The 13,082-nt window shown below is 39.8% G+C and overlaps 1 long non-coding RNA gene across 1 annotated transcript; it reads right to left on the reverse strand.

Moving 5' to 3' along the window:
* Nucleotides 1–1,109: 1,109 nt before the first annotated feature.
* LOC126957160 (uncharacterized) lies at nucleotides 1,110–10,677 on the reverse strand. Its single transcript, XR_007726676.1, has 3 exons — nucleotides 10,339–10,677; nucleotides 9,893–9,954; nucleotides 1,110–1,229 (listed from the first exon to the last, which is right to left on the reverse strand). It is a non-coding gene; the product is annotated as an uncharacterized LOC126957160 (long non-coding RNA).
* Nucleotides 10,678–13,082: the final 2,405 nt, after the last annotated feature.

A 13,082-nucleotide genomic window follows, 5' to 3' on the forward strand; every position in this document is an offset into this window, starting at 1 on the left:
TTGTAGTCCCAGCTACTCTGGAGGCTGAGGCAGGAGAATTGCTTGAACCTGGCAGGCAGAGGCTGCAGCGAGCCAAGATCACGCTACTGCACTCCAGGCTGGGCAACAGAGCGATACTCTATCTCAAAAAAAAAAAAAAAAAGGAGATACCAATTGAGACAGTTAGAAATGGAATTCCCCCTTTCTTGTCTTTAGTTTGAAAAAACATAAGCATATATACTGTTGTACATTTACAGGGAACTAATCTCTTTAGCTGCTTTACCTTGAGTAAGCCTCATAACAATCTGAGGAGGCAAATATTTTGCTGCCTCTGCCCCTTTCTAATCGTGTGACCTTGAGCAAGTCCCTTCAGCTCTCAGTCACTCAGCTTCCACACCTATAAAATGGGGACAATAGTACTACCCATATCTTGGTTTGTTGGAAAGGTAAAATGAGATAATATATGTAAAATCTACAGATCAATGTCTGGTACAAAGTAGAAGCTCAATCAATGCTAGACATGTTGGCATTATCATTGCTGCTTTTTTTTGTTATTGTTATTTTATAGACCTGAAAGCTAAGTCTCAGAGCACTCAAGGATCTTGCTGAAAGTTGCACAGCTAATAAGTGACAGATCTATAATTCCACTCCAGATCCATCTGATACCAAAGTTGATGCTTTTAAATCACCCACCCCTGTATCTTGTCTCCCAGCCATCTATACACGGGCACCATGTGCTTACAAACACAGCCCTCAAAGGAAGAGTCCTTTCTTATTAGTGAAGAGCTGGACCATTTACCCTTTCTGTATGTGAGGGAGTGATCTCCCCCGAGATCACTCCCTTGGGGGAGAAATGACTGAGTGATCCTAACCTTTTTTTGTCTCACAGCCTTCCTTCTCCTCACTCCACCTCCTGAATGTTGATAAATCAAAGAAATGTCAACAAAATGAAAAGACTAAATAAACATTTTCTGTAAGGATCATATGAAAGGGGAATTTTCTTTTTCATCAAATATTTGATAACATCTTGGGCTTTTTGATGTTCCTTTCTCATACTTGGGACTGAATGAAAGTGTATGAGTCATAGACATGACCAAGGGAGGAAAAGCAAATGAGTCACTTGCCTGTTTGGACCTTCCGGCCTGGATGCTCCCTGGGATCAGCATCCCCAGAGGGCTGGTCTGGCCATCCCACCTGCTGCAGCTGCCGACTGAATGGGAAAGGGATTTCTTCAGGAGACGCTGGGGCTCCTAGAAAACAAGTGAGTCAGGGAAAGTGAAAAACATCGGAGCCTCAAGGAGTTGCCCTGTAACTCTTCCAAAAACCATTTTCTGCTATCAGTTTAGAGGTTTCTTGTCCATATTTCATCACTTTCCACTCCTGGTTGTACTCCTGCTACAAGCTAATCACTCGTTAAATGCAGACACACACTTCAAAGACTTGCCATCCATCGTCCTCTCCTCCCCATTAATGCGAGTTACAAGTGCTTAGACTCATGCATCCTTCGACAGATAAATCTCTGTTTTCTTTACTGTTTTTATTGCTCTATTGGAATCTGTCCAGCCTGTATCCTTCTGGTACCAAAGTGCCCCTGGTTGAAGCCCATGCTGCTGGACTTAGTCTCTGGGAGTTGGAGGGAGAAGAGTTGCAGTGTCCCTCAGCCCACTGTGCTACAGACCTTTTAAAACTTCCTCTCAGTCAGCTAGTCAGTGAATCACATTTAAAACCCAAGCTCACTGTCCACTGCCCTTCAGTGGGTCTCTCTCTCAGAGTGCCATTTCTCTATGTTCACTCTGTTTTTCTCAGTGAGGACTTTGGTGCCTGGAAGCCATGAGTTTGAATTGCTACATCCTCTATTATTTTGCTTATAGACTTTGCCAAATTTATCGATCCATCTGAGACTCAGTTTCCCCATCTTGGCAAGGAGATAATAATTCCCATTTCCGGGTGTTCAGTGAGGATTTGGGGTTGGGTAAGTCAGCCAGGAGCATTCAGGTACTCTTCAGTCGGCCTCTCTCAGCCCATATGATCCAATGACTTATTTTTCCCCAGGGGCAATCCCCTTACCCCCCACCACCAAAAGTGATTTTGTGACGATTTTCCATTCATTTTTTTCTCACAGGAGATCTCTCTATATTTTTTCCTCCATCTTTGCCTGGATTATAATTCTGCTGATAGCCAATTCTGAATCATCAGCAAATTATGTCAGCAGTTTATTCCCCTCACCCAAACACACAATACGAATGTAAAACAAAAGTTCTTCTGTAGCTTGTCTCACAAATGTGCTTAAAACTTCTCTCCACAGAATTTATGTCACTTGTATATGTAGTTATGCACTGCATAATGACATTTTGGTCACTGACAGACCGATTATATGATGGTGATCCCATAAGATATTAACACTGTATTTTTACCTTTTCTATGTTTAGGTATGTCCAGATACACAAATGCCATTTGTGTACTATTGTGTTTCAATTACCAACAGTTTTCAGTACAGTAAAATGCTGTGCAGTTTTGTAGTCTAGGAGCAATATGCAATACCATATAGCTTTGGTATTGATATATAGTAGGCTATACTATCTAGGTTTGTGTTGCACTCTATGAGATTCACATAACAACAAAATTGCCTAATGATGCATTTCTCAGAACGTATGCCCGTAGTTAAGCAAGACATGACTATAAATCCAAACATGTAAACTGAAAAGTGCTAGAAAGGCTGCCATCATGAGCACCAGTAGTTTTACCAAAAACATTAAAATACCCTCAGGTGATTTTAAAAAATAACACTTCACGCTCTGCTCGTCTTTTTAAAAAAGCAAATGAAAAAGATAAAGCTGTCAATACAATATACTTTCATTTTATAAGTGTTAATTGCCCTTAGGTGTGTTCACATTTATTTTCTTTGCCTTTCTAGGGTGTTAAGAGGTATTTTCTTTGCAAATAGTTTGTTCACTGTAAGTTTGATCATCTATTTCCTTCTTTTTAGAATAGCATACAAACTTCTAACACCAAACTCTTAGACATTTATAGACAGTGTTCTCCAACAAAACAAAACGATTAAATCTGCCATTTAAATTCAGCCAACCATTCCTCCCTCCACCTTCAGTATAACCTGATTTTCCAAATTTCAGTTGTGGAACAGTTTCAAATCCAACTAAAAGAACCACAAGGGAACTATATTGGGATGTATTTTTTATTTAAGTTGATTATTTTAATAGCCATGCGAAATCCACCTGACCCCATTCCCCAAATAGCCAATGGTCAACAACAATGAAGTAGAGTACGTCTCCATTAACTGTTCTGCTGTCAACCTAAGGATCATTCTGTTTGCTTAAGTTCTTTGTCCATAAAAAGGATCTTAAAATTACAAGCCCAGCAAACATTATTAATCCTAAGAAGAAAAAAGAAAAATTTTCACATTCAACAGTATTTCTGATAGATTATCATTTTAGTTCAGCATATAAATTATGACTAAGCAAACAATTAGACTAGAAGTAAAACATCTCAATTCATTCATTGGACATTAGCCATTACTTCTACAGAAAAAGAGAGTTTCAGGGTTGGCAAGCAGTTTCCACTATGATCTAAAACATAATCTAAGAATTACAAACTGAATCAACCCATAGCAGTCAATTGTTGGTATTGACATATTATTGACAAGATCTAAAATATAAAAAAGAAAAACGCCTGTAATCCCAGCACTTTGGGAGGCCGAGGGGGGCAGATCACAAGGTCAGGAGATAGAGACGATCCTGGCTAACACGGAGAAACCCCGTCTCTACTAAAAATACCAAAAATTAGCCAGGTGTGGTGGCAGGCACCTGTAGTCCCAGCTACTCAGGAGACTGAGGCAGGAGAATTGCTTGAACCCGGTAGGCAGAGGTTGCAGTGAGCAGAGATCACGCCACTACACTTCAGTCTGTTAGAGCAAGACTCTGTCCAAAAAAAAAAAAAAAAAAAAAGAATAAATCATCATGCAGACCAGAGAATGCAAGTGTAAGCACCTCCAAAGGCCAGGCAGATGAGTTACTGAAACGGGCTTCAGGGTGTAGGGGCCAGGTGAAGCTTCCCTTCTACCCTCTGAAGGTTTGCTGAAAATGAACCAACAATAAACAGATTAATAAGAGAAAAGGCATACTGCTTATTTAACATGCATAGCACATGGAAATTGCAGAATGATTGCTCAATAACCCAGTGAGGTCTAGATGCTTATTTGCCCTTCTTCCTAGGGGAAAAGAGATGGGGCGTAGCAATTTTAAGGCATAGTAAATGGTTTTTTGAGGGGGAGTATTAATGTACCTGGGAGACAGAAATTAACTTGTAAGTGATTCTCTTTGTAATTTGAATGAGCCAGAGGGGCAGACATTATCTTGTGAAAAAGTCTCTCCAAGTGTGATTGCATTTCTCATTCTTCTTTTCTGGATTTTAGGGAGGGGATGGAAGGCAACTGTGTTTCCTTTGGCAAGTCTGGTCTTAAAGTAGATAAGGGAATATCAGAGTAAAGCCTCATCCTGTGCTTTGGGAGAGACAGAAGGCTGAGAGACAGGGCAGGGTTGAGGGAGAGGGAAGAGGATCATAGAGACCTTGAGGCTACGCCTTTTGAAACCGCCTTTGCAAAGATTATGACAGTGAGAGAAGTCCAGCATGGCTGGCCCAATCTAGCCTCCCAGGCTGGCTGTCCTCACTCATTCCTGGGCGTAGGCCAAGCTAACCATGGGAGAAATTTAGTTGATAGTTTAACTTTGAAGCAAGGATGATAATACTCCCTCTCTTAAACTATGTCTTTGTTTGGGGGCTGAAACCGCCTTTGTAAAACTAATGAAAGGCTACAAGATTAGGATTATGGGAGAGGCCCAAATTCTGCTAAAATGTATGCACAGTTTCTATAATCTCTTACTATTCAGGAGTCATATGGCTAGAGGTCACAAGATCTGTGGCTTTCCCAGTTGCTCCTATAGAACACTAATATAGAACCTAAGATTGGTCTTTTGAGATGTTTTATAGACTGTTGCATTCTGGCAATTGAAAGGACCCTACCCAGACTCGTGACTCATCATTCAACTGGTCCCATAACCCCTGCACCCACCCAGAGGCAGATTCAATGCACAGGATCATTTTCCACACGCTTATGATTGCATCCTCAGTCAGTAGCACCCATTCCCTAGTCCCCTGCCCACCAAATTGACCATAAAAACCCTACCCTCTGAGCCTTTGGGGAGATTGATTCGAGTGATAACTCTAGTTCTCCTGCATGGCCAGCCTTGCATTAATTAAACTGTTTCTTTACTGCAATACCATGGTCTCAGTGCATTGGTTTCGCCTGTGCAGCAGACAGGAAGAACCCATCAAGTGATTACACTTTAGTTCAGCATATCAGAGCACCATATTTCAGGGTATCATTTTCTGAGCCCCTACAAGGGTGAACTGGAGAGTGTAGACCTAAGCTAAGGGGCAGCTGCTACTTGATTTCAGTCATTTCATGACAAATGAAAATGCAGGCCCACAAGATTTTCTGATTTGTTGAGAGGAACAAAAAATACTAGATTTTCTTTTCTTTTTTAAGTGTGAAATCTTCCCATATTAAAGTTTTTGAACTAAATTGACTTTTTAAACCACTTGATGCAGACCAAAAGGAAAAACATCTGGGGACAACATTTAGCTCGCCTGCTGCTAATATGTGACCTTTAATTTAGATTATATGACAGAGACTAGATGAATACTCATCAAACCTGTATCCTGTTGTTTCTGAGCACAGAGATAAATTATATTTCCCAGTCTCCCTTGCAGTTAGACCAGAAGAATATGGGTAGGAACAATGGACACTGCTGCCAAGCCTGATCCTCCACTCCCTCCCTCTCCCCTCCTCTCTGCTAGCCAGATACAGGGGAAGTAGGAGGACTCCAGGGTACTGGAAGGTGACAAAACCTCAAGGTGTAAGAAGCCTGAATGACTATAGAGGAGAACTGCCCTGCCCACCCACCACAGCAGAGACCTGCACTGCACTGTGATGAGAGAAAGAAACTTTTTCTAAAGCCCCAAGATTTGGAGGTTATTTGCTACAACTGCTAGCAGAAACTGATTAATACAGGTTGTTAGGAATTTCTGCTTTTTATGTGTCAATGATTATGTTGTTCAGCCCTTTTGATTCTGAAACAGTGAAACCTCAAAAATAACATTTTTTTTTCATGCCGAAGCACTAGGAAAATAATACTAATAGTATGTTTTATGTCCACTTTGTTTTTTGAGATCACAAATGGGCGTACATTTCCATATCAAAACTGCTTTCATTAAGAAGCTTTACTGCTGGAGAAAGGAAGCCTTCCCTGGTAGAAAGCACTCTAACAGCAAAGACAGGGTTAGGTAAAGAGATGTCTGCATCCCACTACCACACCTTGGGTCCTTTCCCCCATCAGTCTACCTTTCATATTTATGGGTCATCTAAAACCCTATTACTTCTTGAATAGCCTGAATGGTCATGCGTTGAGTAGAATCACAGTGCTTCCTTCCTCTCCCTCTTACACTTCAGTTTTTCTGTCTATACCTTCACTTTTAGATCCTTGAAACTCCTGTTTTTAACATTCATTCACCCCTAACAGAAATATGACTACATTAGAATATTTTAACCATTTTATTTAAAATCATTTACTCTTTTGGAAACTTGAATAATTTCTAAATCAGGAAGATGTGCAGGAATAGAAAATAGAAAAAATACTGCAGAAGACAATTTTTTATGACCCTCTGTGGTTCATCATCAGAGTGGAGAATTCTGTTTTCAACCACAGATAATCTATTGGAACACAACACCTTTTTTTTGAAATAGCAAAACAGCCTTTGTAATCATGATAGATATTTTTCAAAAGAATTAATATACAAATACTTGAATATCAGAAAATAAGGTAGAAAACTCAGGAGTGATGTAGACTTACAGTTAGACTGGGCACCAAATGGGATGCTAAGGAGGCTTCGTGAGACATAACAGCCTTTTTATCATGGTCACTGTGAGACCCTGGGGAGTGCATCCCATCCAGCTGTAGTCCACAGCATGGAAGAAAATGCAGTACTTAGAGAGAGTTTAAAGGAGTATCAGAAATTTGATAAAAGGGGATGATAACCAGATCTCCTTAGAGAAAGAAAATCTGTAAAGTACCTAAGACACAGGGTCCAAGTAGATAAAGGGCTTTGCTTCCTCTTCTTGGAGAGGGAAAAAGATACAACAACACAACAAAGAAAAGTTGACTCAGTTTCCATTCTTTGGAGACTTGATTAGACAGTGAGCCAGAGAGTGCAGGGGGAGCGTTTCCGCAGCATTACTACCATATCTGAAGAAGATACCTGTAGTGATGTGACCAAACTGCTCTCTGCTCATCATGCTGCCCACTTCCTATTCAGATTATTCTCTACTTCTTCTAGGGATGTGCCCCTCTCTTTACACAGCTGAGTATTATCAGAAGTAACCTGCCTCCTTACCTATTCACTGTTAACTCCAAAGTGGGCAGAACTGATAAACTCGGCTTGGAAAGAATTAATGATTTTTTTAAGTGGCAAATAAGTCCTGATTCCTAATTCTAGTTTGTTTATCTTCCCAATGGATACTCATCATGACTTTGCAAGGTAGGATTTTACAAGATAGGCACTACTACTATTATCCTCATTTTACTAATGAGGAGACTGAGGCAAGGAGAGGTTAAGTAACTCACCCAAAGTTGTAGAGCTAGCAAAGGTGGAGCTAGGACTTGAACCCAGGGTGACTGGCTTCAGAACCATTTCACCATAGCTACTGTATCATACTGACAAAGCTAGGTAATGACTGGGAATGGAAGGTGTCAACCACCACTATGCTTTAAGTCATTTATGCACTAGGCTTGTTGCTCCAAACGGACATTAAAGTAAGGGCAGACCCTACGATATCTGGGAGTTTGGGTCATGAAAGAGTTTAGTTTTTACAGCATTGAGTGCCAGTCCTTGGATGGGGCAAAATACTGAGAAATGTCAGGAAGAGCTACATCAGTTTCCAAGTATTAGGAAACCACCTGGAGATGACTCAGATCAGAGAAAAAATACAGGTCAAACAGAAATTGAATATCTTGTTAATAATTTTGGCAAAATCAGATCAAAAAGCTGGGTTTTATAAATCAGGCAATCAGGGTTTTATATTCTCCTTGATTATGCTGGCTTTTGTATTCCATTGCTTTCAGAAGAGGCCCTTTTGCCTCTTCTGAAATACGAAGTAAGAAAGTTCATCAATTAACTACTTGGTTTTGAGGCCAGAGGACTTAACTGGGTAGAGGATCTTGGGTGATACAGGAGGTAATAGGAACAAGGAAAAGAAGGGGGGTTTGATTTTGCCCACACTTGAGCCCTAGAGGGAAAGCGGAAGCAACGGGGTCATAAATGGTTGTAGCAGAGGAGGTCAAAGTGGAGGAACCTCAATGGGAAAGGGACACTCTAGTCAGGGACCTGCCTGACCCACAAATCATCCTACAAAAGGCTTTGCCCAGAGCATTCATCTGTACCAAGCTTCCTTAGAGGGCACCAAGTTTTAGTGAGGCAAGTTGCTCTCTTTCACCTTCACCTGCCTGCAGCCCTTCATCAGAACTGAATTATATCGCAGGAACTGTGCAGTGATGATCTGTCTCCTCACCTTGTACAAACTGAGGAAGGAAATGAGTCTTCTGAACTGGGACTTTCTCAAAGATTAGGAACATGAAGGAGGAGAAACAAAGCTTAGAAAAACACCACTGGATGACAGGACCCTAAGCAGCCCAGCTTAACTTTAAAAATGGCGGTATTAGTTCTCTAAGATTGTTCTTTTTCAAGACTGTCAACTATTCTAGGTTCTTTGCATTTCTGTGCAAATTTAGAATTGACTTGTCAGTTTCTACACACAAAAAAAGTCATGATAATTTTGACTGAGACTATGTTAATGCATAGATTTGAAATTCACGAACTTTTTCATTTGAGTCAGATCGTAAATATTTTAGATTTTGAGAGCACAAGCAGCCATAGGTAATATGTAAGTTAAGGGAAGGAAATACATTTTAAATAGCTTTCACTCCACAGAAAAAGCAGTGAACAAGATCATGGTTTAGGATATGGCTGTGTTCCAATAAAACTTTATTTAGAAAAGCAGGCAGTGGGCTGTATTTGGTCCATGGGCCATAGGTTTTTGACCTCTGTTATGGACTAATTGGCATATTTACAATATTGAATCTTCTAATCCATAAATATAATATATCCCTCTTTTGATTTAGGTCTTTTTTATTTTGACTCAACAATATTTTATCGTTTTCAGTATACAAGTATTGTACACTTTTGTTAAATACATACTTTTTTATGTTTTGGTAAATGGGCTCAAATTGACTTTTTATCAGTGATACCTATTTCAGGCAGTATAGGGCTTATAATGTTTTCTCTGTTATCAAGGATACAACTAATATTTTGTTACTAAATGATGTTCAAAAATAGAACTAGAATAAAATTTAAATCAATCTGGACAATCTACCTTTAAAAGCACATTGACTTTTTCCCCTTAAATTTAGTGCTTCCAAATGAAGACTTTTCTAAAAAGCAACTCTGAGGAACAGAAACTGTAGAATTAAAATTACAAAGAATCAGCTCTCCACAAGTTACCTGTAGGTAGGGCAAGAATGTCTCGTTTTTTAAGAATGGCTTACTAAAAAAAAAAAAAAACAGATTTACCATCATAATTATACTTTGCTTAGAACAACCTTAAATCAGTTTTTGGACACTTATTTGCTTCTGGGTGGCCAAGAAATTAGGTCTGGGGTTAAAAATGCTACCATTAAAAGTTCTCAAAAAGTTCTCAAAGTACAAAGCAATCAACAATGAAAAGTGCCTGGTGCTGAGTGTGAATGTAAGCACAGAGGTGAAGAACATGGGCTTTGGTACTCACCTTGCCTCTTCTGCACTCTGAGACCTTGGGCAAGTCATGCAGGCATTCTATATCTCAGCTTCCTTGTGTGCAAAATGAAAACAATGTCACCCATTCTTGATATAGAAGCTGAAGAAAGAAAGAAGAAAGAAAGAAAAAAAAGAAAGAAAGAAGAAAGAAAGAAAGAAAGAAAAAAGAAAGAAAGAAAGAAAGAAAGAAAGAAAGAAAGAAAGAAAGAAAGAAAGAAAGAAAGAAGGAAGGAAAGAAGGAAAGAAGGGGAAGGGAAAGGGAAGGGAAGGGGAAGGGAAAGGGAAGGGAAAGGAAGGGAAAAGAAAGGAAGGGAAAGTAAGGGAAAAGAAAGGAAAGGAAAGAAAGAAAATAAGGAAGGAGGGAGGGAGAGAGGGAGGGAGGGAGGGAAGGTGGGAAGGAGGGAAGGAAGGAAGGAGAAAAGGAAGGAAGGTAGTTACCTATTTCACAAAGTTGTGGTGAGTATTAAATGAGATGTATAAAATTCTTCTGACAGCACTGGGACACAGCAAATGTTCAATGAGAGAGACTATTAGAATGTTTCCATTTTTATGAAGATGAAATTGGTGATGATTATGAGGTTTGTTATAAAGCTTATGTATGTAGCAAGTATGTTCTAACTTCCTCCACTCTCAATATAAGCAAAAAAAACACAAAAAAACAAAAAAACCCAACCTAATAAATGGCTCAGGTTCCAGTAGTCAGCTGGAGAAGGGGGAGTAGAAATGGGAGAAATTGGTGGTGTGGAAACAAATAATAATTCCTCCTCACCAGTCATCAATCTAAGAAAGGAAGGCCCAGAAAAGAACACTAAGGTCCAGCTCTGTGACTCTTTCTATTCCATTACCATAGAAACAGAATCTCCCTTAAGGGTCTCTGCTTTTGGTCTTTCAGATCCCAAATACACTATTCTCTGTTTCGTGCCAAGGCCCAAAATGAAGACTCCGAGATTTTTCCTTAAAAAATACAGCACAGTGAGCTTCCCAGGAGGTAGGATCTCCCCAGGGGGAAGTGGTTTACCTTCCAGTAAGACCAACAATCAGCTGATCAGTAACATCCAGTGTCCAACAAAGACAAGAGGTGAAGTCTGAAAGAGTTAAGGGAAGAAAATACATTTTAAATGGCTTTTACTCCACAGAAAAAGCAGTGAACAAGATCATGTTTTATGTGGATAAATGTGGCCCCTTTTAACATGAAAAATGGCCCTCCATGCAGTATAAATGCTCTTTTGTACCATTACTTTTAAAAATACCCCATTTATCTTTCATTATATTTTATTATTGCTACATTTTATTATAAACATTATGAAGAGAGTCATTCACAGAGGAACAGAGTCAAGAAAGCAACACTTACTCGTGACAGACAGTGATGAAATGCTGATACCAACTGTGTGTGTGTGCATGTACATTTTCACATTTTTCTTTTTCTGCTTTCTCATGTTCTAGGTTCGATTTCTTTATGTTAAATTTCTATTGAGAAGCTTATTGTTTCTTTAGGACTCTTAGAGTTCTTTCCTCTCTAAGTCAAGTAATGTGCTAAGCATGGTGCCTGACACATTTATTTAAATTTTCTTCATCCGTTTGGCTTTCCATCATTCCATCTCATATGCACTCAGGTTCAAGTCAATAAAAATTTTGACAATGGCTACAAAGCACTAGCTCTTCCCACCTGCCACCTAACTTCCAGAGAACCTCAAAAAAAGTGATGGTCATCTCTGAGCTCCCTATAGTCCTGCAGGATTCAAAGATGGCACTCCTGAGTGTGCCATGTCCACATGGTCTATGAGTAGTTCCAACTTCTGCTGTTCTCTCAAGCCCAGGGGTGTTTCTTCTGACTCACAGGCTGCTTCACACCTTCCAGACGTCTCTTATTCTGCTCCAGAAATGTAGGGCTTTCCCAGGAGAATCCTGAGAATTGGCTCCTAATCTGTTCCCTACAAACCCCCACCATCACCATTGGTAGTTATTTACTGAATGCCTACTATGTTGTAGACATTGTGCTAAGCACCAAGAACATCATAAGACCTATTTCAGGCTCTCAAGGATATCACAGAACAGTGGGGGCACTTGTGAAATCAACAATTGTATGACAAGATTTGTTATGTAGGAGTATGCATCTAAATATGGGTGGGAAGGAGGTTAAAAGAATGGTTCCCAGAGAAGGTGACATTGAAGAGACAATGTATTGAGAGATTATATAGATGATATAGGAATTAGTCAACTAGAAGAGGAAGAAACAAGGAGGATGCTACAGGCAGCGAGATCAGTATGTGCAAAAGCATGGAGTAACCAAACAGTGGGGTTGGTTTGAGGAAATGTAAGAAACTCAGTATGACTGAATGAAGAGGACTTTAAGGAGTGGAGGGAGATGAGGATAACATGTAACAGGTTGATTGCATGACTTAAGGGAAGTAATCATAGACAACTTTATTTTTCCCTACAAATGACCCTTCCGAATTTATTTAGTGTGGTACTTTTCTCCCGCTCATGAAACACGTAAATCTGAAATCATGATTTCATTGCCTACTCATTTCTAGTCAAAGGACGATCTTAAAGCCCTCTAAGTTTCCAATCATAATCCCTATTAGGAAATTAAAAAGTCTAGTCCAAGCTACTTTCAAAGACTTTAAAATTCATTGAAAGGTGGAACTTCTCTGCGCTTATCATGCTAAGGCCTGGTTAATAGCTGCCTGCCTCTGGCAACATGGGTGTGATTGACTTCAACTTTCTCTGCATCCCTCCTTCTCCCCCATTTATTAGTTACTGTTTCTGGACCAACCAGGATGTAAAAAGATATGGGAGAGAGAAATAAAAGGATAAACCATTTCTAACATTGCCAGGTAGCATTATACATTTGCTTTTCAGCATATAGTTAAAGCTGACTCTGTCTTATGGGGCATTTTCATGGGTTCTCTGGATGTTTATGTTCCTGGGGATTCCTCACTATGTTTTCTTAATTCAGACAGATGTAAGTCTATTCTTATCATCATTTACAAATCCTTCATCAGTCCTCAGAAATTCAGTGTTTACCTTGAGCTACTTGCCAGGGTCCCTCCAGCCATGTAGGTGATCTTATTGGACAGAACCTGAGCCAGAGCCCACTGGCTAGTCCATGGTACATATACATACAACCTTTGTTCCTACTCTGTGAGTGCAGGTCCAACCTGTCGTCACTACCACTGCCC

Source organism: Macaca thibetana, chromosome 6 (genome assembly GCF_024542745.1).
Source record: "Macaca thibetana thibetana isolate TM-01 chromosome 6, ASM2454274v1, whole genome shotgun sequence".
In the NCBI taxonomy this organism is placed as follows: Eukaryota; Metazoa; Chordata; class Mammalia; order Primates; family Cercopithecidae; genus Macaca; species Macaca thibetana.